Source organism: Vespa mandarinia, unplaced genomic scaffold (assembly GCF_050613455.1).
Source record: "Vespa mandarinia isolate Hongniang unplaced genomic scaffold, ASM5061345v1 scaffold_59, whole genome shotgun sequence".
Classification (NCBI taxonomy): domain Eukaryota; kingdom Metazoa; phylum Arthropoda; class Insecta; order Hymenoptera; family Vespidae; genus Vespa; species Vespa mandarinia.
In genome coordinates this window covers 186,807-201,047 of record NW_028197193.1, presented here as the reverse complement: position 1 = coordinate 201,047, position 14,241 = coordinate 186,807, and the positions used below count along the sequence as shown (strand labels likewise).

The following is a 14,241-nucleotide window of genomic DNA, read 5'->3' as shown; positions in this document are numbered from 1 at the left end:
CAGTACCTGGTAGAAACATTGGGATTCGATGGAATCTCGTGTCGAAGGTACGCAGCAACTTGAAAAGAATAAAAATCCAACAACTCGATAGCGCATACACCTATGACAGTATGAAAACGAACAACGCATTTATATATAAAACATTGTAAAGGCACAAAAATTTTATCATTAAAGGCGCTTCGACTCGATTTCTTCGTCGATTTGTCTCTTTACTCACGATTTTTTTTTTAAACAGCAATTTCACCGCTTTCTTTCGAAAGAAATTATCTTACTAGGATAAAACGAAGAGGCACGCTAGGTGAAAGATGGCGCAACCTGTAAATTTCGGTGAAACGGTCGCAGGGTAAAGTATATATTTATGGTCGTTCGTATTTCTACCATCAGAGAGCATTCGATCAATTTCCAGCTCGAAAGTAAGTATTGCGAAGGCACCTTGATGACTTTTGCTTTCGCGATAATAAAATTAGAAGGATTTTTGGAAGCATCGTGCTTTTTTCAAATTCCAAAAGTTTCGTAAACGCGCGATTAATTCTGACATCGGAATGTCCTATTTTCCTTCCTAATTTTTCCACAAAAAACGTTATATATCTATCGATAAAATAATTTCGTGTTTCCGAAGTATACCTGTAATAATACACGTTGGGACTTTACAGATTATTTTACCGACCGAGTTGCCTAGTTCCTTCTATGAAATTCGAAGAAAACCAAGACAAGTTAATTTAAGCGAGAGCCTATAATCCCCGCGTAAATTCGCCATTTTTTCGAGAGAGAACAATGATCGTATAAACGTAAGTACGTCTCGTGAGAGAAACGGTCAATTCCTAAACATCTTATCGGAGATAAACAATTAAACGATTCTTTTATTTGGAATAATAATAAAGAAAATATGAAGGTACGGAAAAAAGAAATATTTTGAAAATGAATAATTTTGATAAAAGGCAGGACGAGCTATCGTAAGAGGTTAGTATCTTTATCGTTATTTCCATCGTCGATGGTTTTACGTCGCGGCCGCATCTCGTGCACGGTTTCTTCGTATACGCGAGACGACCGTAACCGTAACCCATAATCCGAGTATCCATTCCCAAGGAACCACAAACGCCACGTGAAATTCGATGCGATACATCGCTCGAAGGAGCGCTTTGTAGCGACTCCGACGAACTCGTCCTCTCTCTGACTCTGAGGAACAATAGTCCAATCCGAAAGTACGTCTTTACAAAAATATTCGTTTTTGTTCGTCGATTGGCTGTTTTGTTTTATTCCTCTCTCTCTCTCTCTCTCTCTCTCTCTCTCTCTCTCTCTCTCTCTCTCTCGCGCGCGCGCGCGCGCAATGTTATCATTTAGAGAGAGGGAAAGAGAATATTATCGCTCTCTTAGTTTATTCTCTAAACAAAGAAAAGAATCTTTCCCGACGAACGATATAACGATCCTCTTTGAATGACATTAATTATGTATACATACATAAAGGTACGCGTGTAGCGAGTACGTCGAGGTCATCGCGAAATTTGTTTATCGTCGATAGTAATCAAATACTTTCCTTGGAATCGGTAATGCGTCGCAAGGCAGACTCCCGAAGAAGACGCTCGTGGTATATGGTACGGAAAGAGGACCGGTAGGACGAGAAGAAGATTCGCGGTATTTGCAGTAATTCGGTGCTACGATATTGAGACTGTACGAAGTCTTCGCCGCAGGGTTCCTCCTCCTTTTCCTCGTCTCGGCTACCTGTCTACGAGTACCTAAGAGATTACTCGCGTGGCTATAAAGAGCCCTTCGTTATTGCTATTATTGCCGGCGCGGACGATAATCGCGATTAATATTATTTTCATGTTTACGAGCTGGACCGCGGGACGCCGAATTACGCGCGAACCTATACCACCCTTCATTCTCGGGTAGAAAAAGAACCTTTACCCTTCCTACTGAACGCGTACCTTTATACGAAATCAACGTATTTATTTTCTCATCCTGATGTTTTCTAGAAGCATCAGTCGTATCTCGTTATCACTCGTTCGGTTGCTTTGGACGAATCGAGTGACGTTAAAGACGATACATAATAAATATTATAATATCGATATTTTAATATCCTCGTAAAAGGGAATATTTGAACGATCGTATATCTTGGAGCCACGCTTCGTCAACGCTCGAGAAATGATCGAATGCCTTAAAAGTTTATTTATTTCTCTCTTAAAGCTTGCATCGGTGATGGCACATTCGCCATGCTCTTGAATTACGACGACGCCTTTCGTACGTCCGGCGATCGGACGTTCCGTAATCTTTTCCCGCGCACCACTTTTCTTCGAAACGTAGGAAGACGATCTTTTAAATCTCTATCGCACACAGACAGCCCTGTTTCCCCTCTCCCTCTTTCCCCTTTTCCTTTTCTCTTCCTCGACTTGGTCCGGTCGATCGAGTATGCTAATGGGAATACTCCTTCGTAATCCCGGGGAACGTACTTGTCGCCTAGTGGCAAATAGATACGTATGTCGAATTACCTTATCGCGAAATGTCCCCCATCTTCCTTCTTACTCTTTTCTGACAACGTTTGATATGTCCGCCAAAGGAGAGCGTACTTTTTCTCTTTGCACGTTTATCGCGTCGAGGTTACGCGATTGAAAATTGCCATCTAATTAACGCACGGTGACTACTGCTTTTCGAATCGCTCGCTTTAGAAGCTCCGTCATTCGTTACGCGGTCTTTTCTTGCCGCGTACGAGATTAATCGAGAAGAGAATATCTTTTCGGTAAAACGAGAGAGAGAGAGAGAGAGAGAGAGAGAGAGAGAGAGGAAAGGAGGAGGGAGGAATTAAAAAAAATCGACTATACTCTTGGAGGCGTTAAACGAAAGTTGTCGGTTGGTAGCGCGCGCGAGCGCGAGCTCGCACGGTTTCTCCGTGAACACGTAAAAACGTTCGATCGCAATTAAATCACCGGCAAGTCGAAGCAGGCCGCTAATTTTCTCGGATCGCCATTAATTCCGAGCGAGGTACGACGGCGCGCGCGTTTAAACGCGCCTACGGTTCAAATCGTCGTTGCGAATCTTAAAGCGTTAATTCTCCTGGTCGCAATTAAACTCAGGCGCTACATATGTAAACTGACCACGTATCGATCGATCGATAATCAACCCGGCGTAAATTTCCTTTTCTCCCTCTCTCTTCCTCCCCCCTCCCAATCTCTCTCTCTCTCTCTCTCTCTCTCTCTCTCTCTCTCTCTCTCTCTCTATCTTTCATACGTCCTCTTTCCTTGGCCGGTCGGCGCGAGGAGAGAAGAAAGAGTAATAGAAGAGGGAAGGGAAAAGGTAAGCACGAGAGAGGGCTGTTTTTGCTCTCTCTCTCGCTCTCTTTCACTCGCTCGATCGCTCTCTCAGACTGTTCCCCTTTCTTGAGATGAGGAGCGCCGAACAAGTCCAGGAGCGCGTGACGCGCCTTCCGATGGGACTCGAGGCGCACGCAGACGTAGGTAGAGTATATCTAGTCGCCACGATTGGAAACTCTCTCGAAAGAAGACGACGAAGGTTCGCGCGGCGAAAAGGTACGAACGAGCGAGCGAGAGAGGTAGGTAGGTAGGGAGGAAGGGAGGGTGGGAGGGGAGAGAGAGAGGAGGGCAGAGAAATTTCTCGACCAAATAAACGCGTTTCGCGGCGCGGGAGATCGCGACCACGCCCTGTCTTCTTCCCTGCCCGCTGGCCTTCCTTCGGCCTTTGCTCGAACGGTAAGAGAAAAAGAGAGAGGACGATGGGAGGCTGAAGCGAGAGAGAAAGGGAGAGAGGATAGGAGCAACGCACACACGCTCTCGCTGGTTCGTACTCCGGTTATACGCGCGCGTGAACCTTGTCCGCGAGAACGTTGAAAAATCCTTGAGGTACGAAGGAGGGCCAAGGCGTCCTTCGTCGCCCGACAAAATCCCTACTAAATTCGATCGAATAACGAACTCGACGTAGAGAAAGGAAAGAGAAGATTGAACGCAAAGAGACACGCACGAGCTCTCGCGTTCGTTGCAATGAAAATATCCTCGTTTATTGGCCGTGACTCATTGTCAGAGAGGCGAGTGCGGACGAGCGAAATGATCTCGTATCGTGGACGCGTATCGCGATTGAGTGTTAAGATTAGGCCCCATTATAGAGCGTTATTAAGCGCCCTGTTCTATTGAGAGCTCGAGTAGCTGGTACCGCCAACGTACTACCTATCTACCTATACCTACTACCTACCTACCTACTACCTACCTACCTATACCTACTACCTACCTACCTTCCTACCTACCTACCTACCTACCTACCTACCTACCTACCTACCTATAATAATCGATTATTTTCGTTTCGAGGCGATGCCTGAGTTTTCGTATCTGAGAATTTCATTGAACAGTTCTTTGGCCGATCCGGCCTCGTCCGTAATAGGCAGGGAAATGTCTGCGGGATGTGGCAGGATATGGCAAGTGGAGCTACTCAATTCGCTGAACTGGTCTGGCGTGTGCTACCGCGGAATCGATCGCAGCTGACGTAGAATGCTTAACGTCGATGTTTTTCCATCGTAGATGTTCTCCTACGGATCGAGTCAACAACCCTCCTTGTCCCTGCCGTGCAACTTTGCTTCTCCTAACGTACGTCCTCCTAGTTTATATCGAAGATGAACATTTATAGATATTAACCGACAGAATCGTCGATAAAGTTATTTTACGAACTAAAGGTACTTAAAGTACATTGGAAGGAACGGTCAATGAAATTCCAAAGTACGGAGGAAGTAATCGTTGGCGCAAGGAGATCGACGCGACATTCCTGGGAGTCGAGTTCGAGCGAGCGAGCGAAAGGAGCTCGAGTCCGCGAAACGAAAGGGACACACCCATGCGTAACGTGCACTTAGAAGAAAATCTATCCACATCGGTCCCACCGGTGGGACATCCCCTGGATAATTCTCCCCCTCCAAACTGTAATTAATCCGCGACAGGGTACATTCCGGCTCCTTTATATAGCTACCCATCCTGCAATGGTGCTTCCTGTAAAAGGTACGTTTATCGAGTATTTAGCCGTTCGCCACGGACTCGTCTACGTGCCGGTAATGAGAAAGTGCATTGCCCATCTCGCACGGCTACGTGCCTCTCCTAAAGCATCGATATCCGCCGTTTTTTCCTTCGAAACGCATCTCTAATCGCTGTTAGAAACGATTCTCGAGGATGAAAAACGAGATACGATGTTTCTTTTTATGAGCGTGGAACTTTTCGAGGGACGAGAAGTATTTCAACGGCATTACCATTTCTTTATCCTCGATCGCGTGTTCACGTTCGGACGCAATTACTAACGTAAACTTTTAATTAAAGTAAGGGTCGGTAAGGATCGGTTTGTAAAAGTCGAGCTCTAGAATTTCCTGGCAAAGTATACGAAACGATCGGTATTTCGACGCGTGTACCTCAGGATACTGCGCAAGTGCGCGCGGAACGCTTCCTATCCTTTCTTTTATCCTTCCACCGTCGCATGCGTGCAACATTTTTCGCGATCTCGATAATCCCGAGAATAGTGGTGTGACGATGGTGGTGGTTATTCTCTGGCTCGCGTGCGTCTCGTACGCGTGCCTCGACGTCTCGTCGAGTCTTCGTCTCTCTCTCTCTCTCTCTCTCTCTCGCACTCTCTCTATCTCTATCTCTCTCCATCTGCGTGCTCGTGGGATAAATGCACACGACGACCAAGGCGAAAGAATGTCAAATGATGATTGGTCATTGCGGTGGCCAATGGGTCCCCGACTCTTGGCACCGGCGCCGCCTCCTGGTGCAAATCGAGCGCGTAGAATTCGCGATTTCGATCTCCGCGCCGTTGCGATCGATAACACGAGCCTCTCTTACGATCGAGAGGAAGAAGAGAAGAATGTCAGATTAAAAAGTCCCAATAGTCGGATTTATTGGCCGTCTAATTATTTCGAAGGAAATAGCGTGACTTCTCTCTCTCTCTCTCGAGAGAGAGAGAGAGAGATGAGATAAAGAAAAGTAAGAGCTTATTTATATAAGAGTTAAATGGATAGAACGACGGGAACGATAGTGCTTTGTCGCGGAGAGAACGTTAACAAGAAGACGATTCGATACTGGAATTTAAAGGCTAATAGGGTATTGTACCGTTAATGCGTAGTAGAGTCCTTTCGAGTCGATTATTATCGTAAGCACGCGGCCTACTAGTGCTACTTTGAAAGAGAGAGAGAGAGAGAGAGAGAGAGAGAGAGAGAGAGCATCGATAAAAGAATAGATTTTCATTTGAAAGAAAATTTGCGAAGAGGCGTAAGGAATTGACGTCGGACAACCGTTTCTTTTCAGTAAGAAATCAACGAAAGGATCAGTCGAACGAAAGGAACGTATGCGTTTTGCGATCAAAGAGAAGAGTAAAAGGAGATGGGATTAAGGAGGAAGGAGAAGAAACGAAGAGTAGGCAGTAGCGGAGAATACGTTCGATACCTCCGCGTTGCTTCTAATACACCGCGAATGCCGACGCATCGTCGGCGAGATTCTCCTTCGATCCTGTTTGAGAAGAGACGAGAGCGCGTATACGTGACCGTCATTCAAGATCGCTCGATAAATAATTACCGATAGCTTCCTCTCTTTCTTCCTCTTCTTCGTTCGGGTAGAACGAGGAGGAGGGGAAGGAGGAGAGGGAGGACGACGACGACGAGATGGACGTTCGATGACCCGTGCGCGTATCCAACGAACGCTCCATTATACGATCGACACGATGGTTACGTTAGAACGGGCCGCTGTATGGACGCTTTTATCGCTTTCCACGACGTATTTCCTAAGGGCGAGCATATAAATTTCGTCGATAGGATCTCCCGCGACAAATGAAATTACACGTACCCCGTATAGAGTTATGGTAAACGTTACCTCGCACCAAAGTTCGATCGATCGACGATTCGTGATCTAAGTAAGGAGATATTAATTGTTCAAAGAGAAAATCAAATATTACGCAAAGCCAGGAATCAAATTTTGAAAAGCCAGAGGAAGTCAGATTAGCGTTTAAACTTTGTTACGCCTACTGCGATCGTAGAAAGTATCCCGAATTTCTGTAGCCGAAGCCATTTATTAATCGTTACCCTAAAGGCTGGAGCGGCACAGTAAATTTAGCCGTCTTATCGACGTTAACACGTTATTTTATTGAGCGAACCAAACGCGGTAATAAGCCGCAGTCGTAGTCGCTTTGGCTACGACTTGAAGTACCTACATATGTACGTACTTCATATCAGGCTTCACGCTCGAATTCGAGCGTTCCGCGTCCGTCCGTCCGTTAAGCACTACCGCCTTTTCCGCGTGAGTTATACACTGCCCGTTGCAAAATGCATTATACTTAGAGAAACACGTACGTGTGTTTGTACGTAACCACGTAGTCGGTCGCGTTCTTCTATGCTTGCTCGCTCGTTCGCTACCTCTTATCTCGATTCGATCGAAGACAAATTGTTTTCGAATTGTTTCGAATCCGTTACTTTTTTTCATTCGCTCGAAAGTCCATTCCTGGATCGATATGTCTACACTACGATCGCTTCTATTTTTCCCTTCTATTCTTAAGGGGGGATTTTCGTCCAATCGTCGATAAAAGAGACACCACGGCCGGTCGAGAATCGCTGATAAACAATTACCGATGGTTTAGTAAGGCTAAGGTTTCGAAGGAACGGTGTTGTTGTACGGTGTTATTCGCGGCGCTGAACGAAGGCCATTACGTTCGTTGGCCACGATAGCAACGTTATACGAGGCAGTATACATCAGGATCGTAGCCGACGCCTAAACGCATAAATTCCCTCTCGCGACGTCTCGACTATTCGCGCGCGAGTAGCGCAAACGAGGCGAAATCGCTGCCCATCTAGCTGCTACGCATTATCTCTCCCACTCTCTCTCTCTCTCTCTCTCTCTCTCTCTCTCTCTCTCTCTCTCTCTCTCTCTCTCTCTCTCTCTCTCTCTCTCTCTCCGCTTCGGTTTCTCATTCCACCGTTCGTCTCTCCTCTGATCCGGCCGACCGGTTCGCAGGTCAACAGAGAGAGAGTCCTTACGAGGCCGATCTCTTTCTATTATCCTTTGCCAGAGTTAATTTATGAATGGATTACGAATGGATTATGAATGGATGTATCTCTAATGGGGTATACTTACCTACGGTATTCTTACGGAAAACCGGATTCCGCGAGAACCAACGCCCTCTCCTATCTTCGCTTTTGTTCTTTCCTTTCTTTTTTCGAATCGAACCTTTTTCGAGTCGCTCTTCTCGAAACACGGTGAAAGTAACGATCCATTCTAAGCTCTCCGTGAATAATTGAAAACGATTGGCAAAGTTTGTCTACGTACATATGTGGATAGCGTATACGCAATTAACAAATTGATTGCAGTGAGCGCAATGAGTTCTCGCCAATTTGCATAAGCGACGCCAAGAATATTAATTTTTACGATGGAAATCTCGACGTCACGATAGAGAGTCGAAACGAGATCAGAAGGAAGAGAGAGAGAGAGAGAGAGAGAGAGAGAGACCTTATCGACGTTCCAGTTGGTTGCGTTTCTTCTTATTACATAAAATCGACAAAGAAGATAAAATCGCGAATCGCGATCGAAGGAACTTGATCGGTCCTTATCGGCGTTTCTTCTTATCGCGGAAGCCTGTTCGGACATTGACGTACGTCGGTGTAGTCCGAGAGCCTTTTTTTAAAAGTGCCACCTTCGGTGGTGCCGAGAGAGTTTATAATTCGCATCGTTGAGAGCGAGCGAGCGAGCGAGCAAGAGAGAGAGAGGGAAAAAATGATATCGCCGATAGGACGTCGATGGGCGGTCGAGTCACATGGTTAGCGGATGAGAGGAGGGTGGGAGGTAGGAGACCAGAATGATAAACGACGGTCGTTCGATCGAATAGGTCGACACGGACGAGCGACCAGGGACTATCCGGCGAGTCGCTCTCCTTCTATATACATTTCTCCTTTTCTATCGTATACTCCTGTCTTCGTGTCGGTGTCGCGTGTACAGCCTACATATCCATACATATGCAGCCTACGTATCGATATGTGCATTTCCGTGCGTGCATTTATAAGACTCTTTTTCTCTCTCTCTCTCTCTCTCTCTCTCTCTCTCGCACTCTCACGTACTACCTTCGTCTATCCGTCTTTTTCGGTTAAAAGCTCTCAGCGTCGACTCTGGTTTACTCGGGGCACGCTCGTGTAACGCGCTCTGAAAAGTCACGAATGGGTGCGTTCGCGTGCGTGTAGAGTTTCGGCTTTCTCTCTCTCTCTCTCTCTCTCTCTCTCTCTCTCTCTCTCTCTCTCTCTCTCTCTCTCGGCACGATACATCGGAATAACAGCTTTTTGCGTCGGTGCTAACAATTACTAGCGTTTATCTTGTACGGCTCAATAGGTTCCTGGCCGTGCGATGCGCCTTGGGAGGCGCGATAGAAGGACGGAAAAAGAGGGAGAAAGGGGAATAAGAGAGCGACAAAGAAAGAGATAAATAATGCAAAAGGAGCGGATTCCTTGCATTTTATTCACCGCAAAAGTCGGCGGCGCGTTTATCGCGCCCCGAATGAAAAGATTGTAGCTTCCTTCGATCTCCTCCCTTCATTTCTTCCCTTTCTCCTGTTCCTCGGACGATGGACGGCGGCATCCTGTCCGTATCGACTTCGTGCGGGCATCCAACGATCGCGTGTACGTTTCAACGTTCTCTTTAAAAAATCATTCGATTTAATGGAAACGAAATAACGTTTGAAACTTATTCCTTCAAAGATCAAACGAATTAAACGAAGCACTTACGATAGTGCTCGACGAATCCAGCGTGTAGTCGTCCTCAAAGTCTCTTCTAGTAATGTCTACGCCAGCTGGACGAGCAAATAAGTAGAGACGTTAAAAGCAAGACGGTTAACGATCCTCCGTAACCGTCGTTCGCGTTCAACGACGCACAAAGTCCTCGGATAGCAACGGTCCACGCATTTATTTATTCTTCCTTCCGTCTCTTTTCCCTTCCAAAAGTCTTTTCTCTAAGATTCCCCTTTGGATTTTTCCGCGCGAAACGAGACGTTGCACGTTCGTACCGGTTCGAATTAGGAGAACTTGTTCCTCCTTCCAAAAATGAAAGAAGACGGAGACTCGCTCGTGGCCACTGTCCGGTCGATCCGCTTTTTTTTCTTTTTCATCTTTTTTTTATACATACACACACACACATATATGTATATATATATGTATATATATATTTTTCCCCCCTTTGCACGGCACCCTCCGTCGAAAGAACGGAGCTTTGGTTCTGCTCCTCTTCTGCTTCGCAACGTACGCGTCCATGTCGTTACTCGAAACGATTCTCTCGTTGGGAACGCTCTTCAAAGTTTTAGAAAGACTCCCGCGATCAGGTTTTCGTTCCCACCGTAGGAAGAAGTAACGACGTCGGATAGGTGATGGTCATCCCCAAAGGAAACGTCGTAACTGGACAGAAGAAGAGTATTACCGATCAACGCCGGTGTCTCACACACTCACCTTGCAGGCAGGTTGAACGTGAGACAGAAGCCGAGTTTAGGGAGTCGACTGACCTATGACGATTCCAAGGGTTCCCTGTCCAGCCCCTATCATCGCTTATTGTCACAAAACCGGATTTCTTCGCAGGATGGACAGTTAATGTATGCGGATGGACAACGCGACTAGTGGACGAGCGAGCGAGCGAGAGTGAGAGAGAGAGAGAGAGAGAGAGAGAAAAGGGGTTGCGCTAGCGGACCTTTCCACGAGGGAGGACAACCCGTGCGATAGAGCGGAGGATGGTACCGCTTGAGAAAGGGGAAAGCTCGATCCCAATGACCCACGGAATCCGGAAACTGGCTAAACCGGATCTATTGGTCAGTTTCGCGCGGCTCCCTCTCTCTCTCCCTTTCGTTGTTTCTTACGGGCCAGCTCCTCTTCCTCTTTCTCCCTTTTTCCTCGAACTGCCCTTATCTTTCATCCTTTATTCCTAAACGATGGCGATCTAGCTCTCTCTCTCTCTCTCTCTCTCTCTCTCTCTCTCTGCCCCGTGGGTCGTCCAGTTCGCAGACACTTCTCCTTTTCTCTCACCTGTCCTCAAACACTTCTACCTGTATAGAATAGTCATACGTAAATACGTGGCCAACAACCAACTCCTTACCCGAAATCTCCTGTCAGGGTGAGAACTGGACGTCGTTGGTACTCTCAGCGAAAGCTTTCTTCCAAGTATAGTTTTGAACTTTGACCAATCGCATCTTCCTCTTCTTTTGTCTTTTATTCCACGTTCAGTTTTCCCGATCGATCGGCACGAAGCTTCCTTCGGTTAGTTCCTAACGGCAATGGCCGTTTGAAATCGCTCGTGTTTCGTACGCAACGAAACTTTCCCTTGAATTCGATAGTAGCCGCGCGTAACGGTTAGGAATGCGCGATTAGAGGATGAGAGATCGATTCAAGACCATTTCAAGAGCCGTTGAACCGAGTCAAAGCGAAAGAAAGAATTGGGTTACGGATGAAAGTACACAGGAGCGATCGGATCTCATGAGAGAGCAGCTCGGTGGACGCCCGTTTTTCTTAATAACTCGGACGATGATCGCTTCAAATATTTTCGGCTAAAGACGGATTTTTTCGGAGAGAATAAACTCCCGAGATCTTGTGCAATCCTTTAAAAGTTTATTATCGATCACGGGCTCGTCCGTGTTTTTCGAATCTTCCAAGGCCGTGACATAAAAAATCCAAGAGGACGTTCCAAAAGTGAGGGAGAGTAAAAAAAAATGTTAAGATAAACAGAAAAAACGAAAAACGAAAAGAGAAAAAAGCAACAATAAAAAAGAAAAAGAAAAGAAGAAATGCTCGGACGAAAGGCACCTTTGTAAATATACGGACGTATCTTATCCGACTTCACGGCGAGACTTCATGAAGGCGCTGGAAATTTTAATCGTTAACGAACGAACGCGCGCGACCCAGACGCGAAGGGAAAAAGAATATATCGTTCGTGAATGCGTGTTTCTTTTCAGAAAGCGATATACCCGATAGCGTACCTACATACGTCGCCGATAAAAATAGCACCCACCGTGCAATAAAATTATAATTTTATCGACGGAGTGTCCTTTCCACGGCTATCTCGCCAGCGCGGATACGTTTTAATTTATAGCGTCAGACCCTCCATAGACCTTTTTCTACGCGAAAAAAGTGAAAAAAAGTTGAAGAGAAAAAAAGACGATTCCCTCGCGCGCGCGCGCGCGCGCGGGAATATAGTCTTGACCTTTCGGCCAAACGATCGATCTCAACGTGCGAGGATCGACACTTTTTTATTATTTCTTCAAAAACATTACCATTTATATCTTTTCTCGCTAGTGCTAACCAGCCAATTCAATTTCCAAGATATCCGTAAAGCCGAATTTTTGACGCTATTTAATAATAAAAAAAAGAAAAGAAAAAAAAAAAAGAAATACGGATAAATTTTCTGCTTCCTTAATTATCGTTGAAGCAAGATAGAGACGTGAGGTGGGGAGGAGAAAAAAGGAGTAAATCAGGGAGGAGGAGGAGGAAAAAGTGGAAAAAATTTGAAAGGAACCTCGAACGAAACGAGCATAGCTCGTCGTTCCATTTAGCTCGGCCGCGCTTGGTCCTTTTGCGGATTTAATTTATGGACCGATTTTAACGTCTAAAAATACCGCTGTGCATCGTTCGTGAGTCTCCGCCTCGAGATTTCAGACGTTTCTTGGCCTTTCCAAAATACTTTCCATTTCTCCTTCTTAAGGGAGAAAAAACCGAGGGTAGAATAAGAGGCTGCGGGAACGGAAACTCACCGTGGATAAAAATCCGATTTCCGATCGTAGAGAGTCGTATAAATAAACGTATATTTATAGATATGGGTGGGTACATAGATGCGTAAAGATCGAAGCGGCATCGATCGGATCGAGATGGACCGAGGATATCGTAAATCGATGATCCTCTCTCCTCGGTGTTCTGCGAGCCTTGCCGAGAACTTTTCATCGTCTCTTCGTCGAGATACGCGCCGCGCGCCTATCAGAGTTATAAGCGTTGGTAGAAGCTAAGTATGATTTATCGCTACCGGTTTCTTCGTTCGTTCCTCGACAAATGGTCGGTTAAAAATTTTCCTTGGATTCTTTTGTCAGATCGCCACGATCGATTTTGCACGAATCAAAGTCGCGACCAAATTATTTATCTGCAGTCCATAGAAAAAATGGTTGGAAAGGAGAGGAAAGTTTTTGCGGATATTCGAGAAATTCGTATTCTTTTCTTCGATACCGACGCGATGACATTTACGAATAGAAATTCGAGACGATCCGATGCTAGCTCGAGTGCAACGCTATATTAAATCCGATCATCTCGACGATGCTCTCTCTCTCTCTCTCTCTCTCTCTCTCTATATATATATATATATATATATATATATATATATGCTGCTGAGATATTAATATACATTAAATGAGTATGTAGAACATTATTTTTGCTCCTGAGCTAATAAACGTCGCTTGTATTCCACGGTAATACTTCTTGTCGGATCAGCGATAAATAATTTCCTTCTCAACGATACGGCGCCAGTACCGCAGTATCGCATTGTCGCTCGCAAACGATTCTTACTTATTCCCATTTACTTCTTCCCTTATCAACGATCGTCCGTTGATTACACGATATTATATCGAGCGATATTATCGAGCATGTTTTACTTTTTCATATGCAAATTTTAGAAGCAACTTGATTTTCCAGAAGAAAACTTTCGTTTCGTTCTCGACGCGAGGAAATATTTTCCTTTTTTTTTTCCAACGAGAGAATAAGAAAATAGGGGAAGAAGGAAAAGCTAGTCGATTCGTAGGAGCCCCTCTAGCAAGGACTCGCAAAATTTGCAATGCTTGGAGCGTTAAGGGGAACTCATTCCTTTGGAGTCTCGGATCGTGCAAAAAGCGTTCAGAGCGATCTAGCGGAGTACCGATCGATCGATCGACCGATTCTTTTCCTTCGGGACGAAGCACCTGCGACATTCTTCGAGACGGAGCACATGCGAAAGGCAAGAAAAGAAGGAAAGACGAGACGGAACTGCCTCTCGTCGTTGGGTAAAAACCTATTTCTCTCTCTCTCTCTCTCTCTCTCTCTCTTCCCTCTTCCTTTTCTCTCCTTTGAAAAAGAGTAGAATAAGGACGGAAAGAATGCACTCTCGGTGCAACTAGTAGTCGAGGATAGGAATGTCTAAGCGTGGCTAGATTCGATTCGACTCGATCCAATAATTCATCCTCAGTCGACGTTTTAACCCGAGCATAGCGGATTATTATTAAAGCGCCGGAAAATATATTAGCCGT

General features: G+C 45.6%; 1 long non-coding RNA gene across 1 annotated transcript; it reads right to left on the bottom strand.

The window, feature by feature from the left end:
* Positions 1 to 9,515: 9,515 nt before the first annotated feature.
* LOC118445457 (uncharacterized) lies at positions 9,516 to 12,194 on the bottom strand. The gene is made up of 3 exons (XR_004839268.2): positions 10,498 to 12,194; positions 9,731 to 10,393; positions 9,516 to 9,642 (listed from the first exon to the last, which is right to left on the bottom strand). It is a non-coding gene; the product is annotated as an uncharacterized LOC118445457 (long non-coding RNA).
* Between the last annotated feature and the right edge of the window lie 2,047 nt (positions 12,195 to 14,241).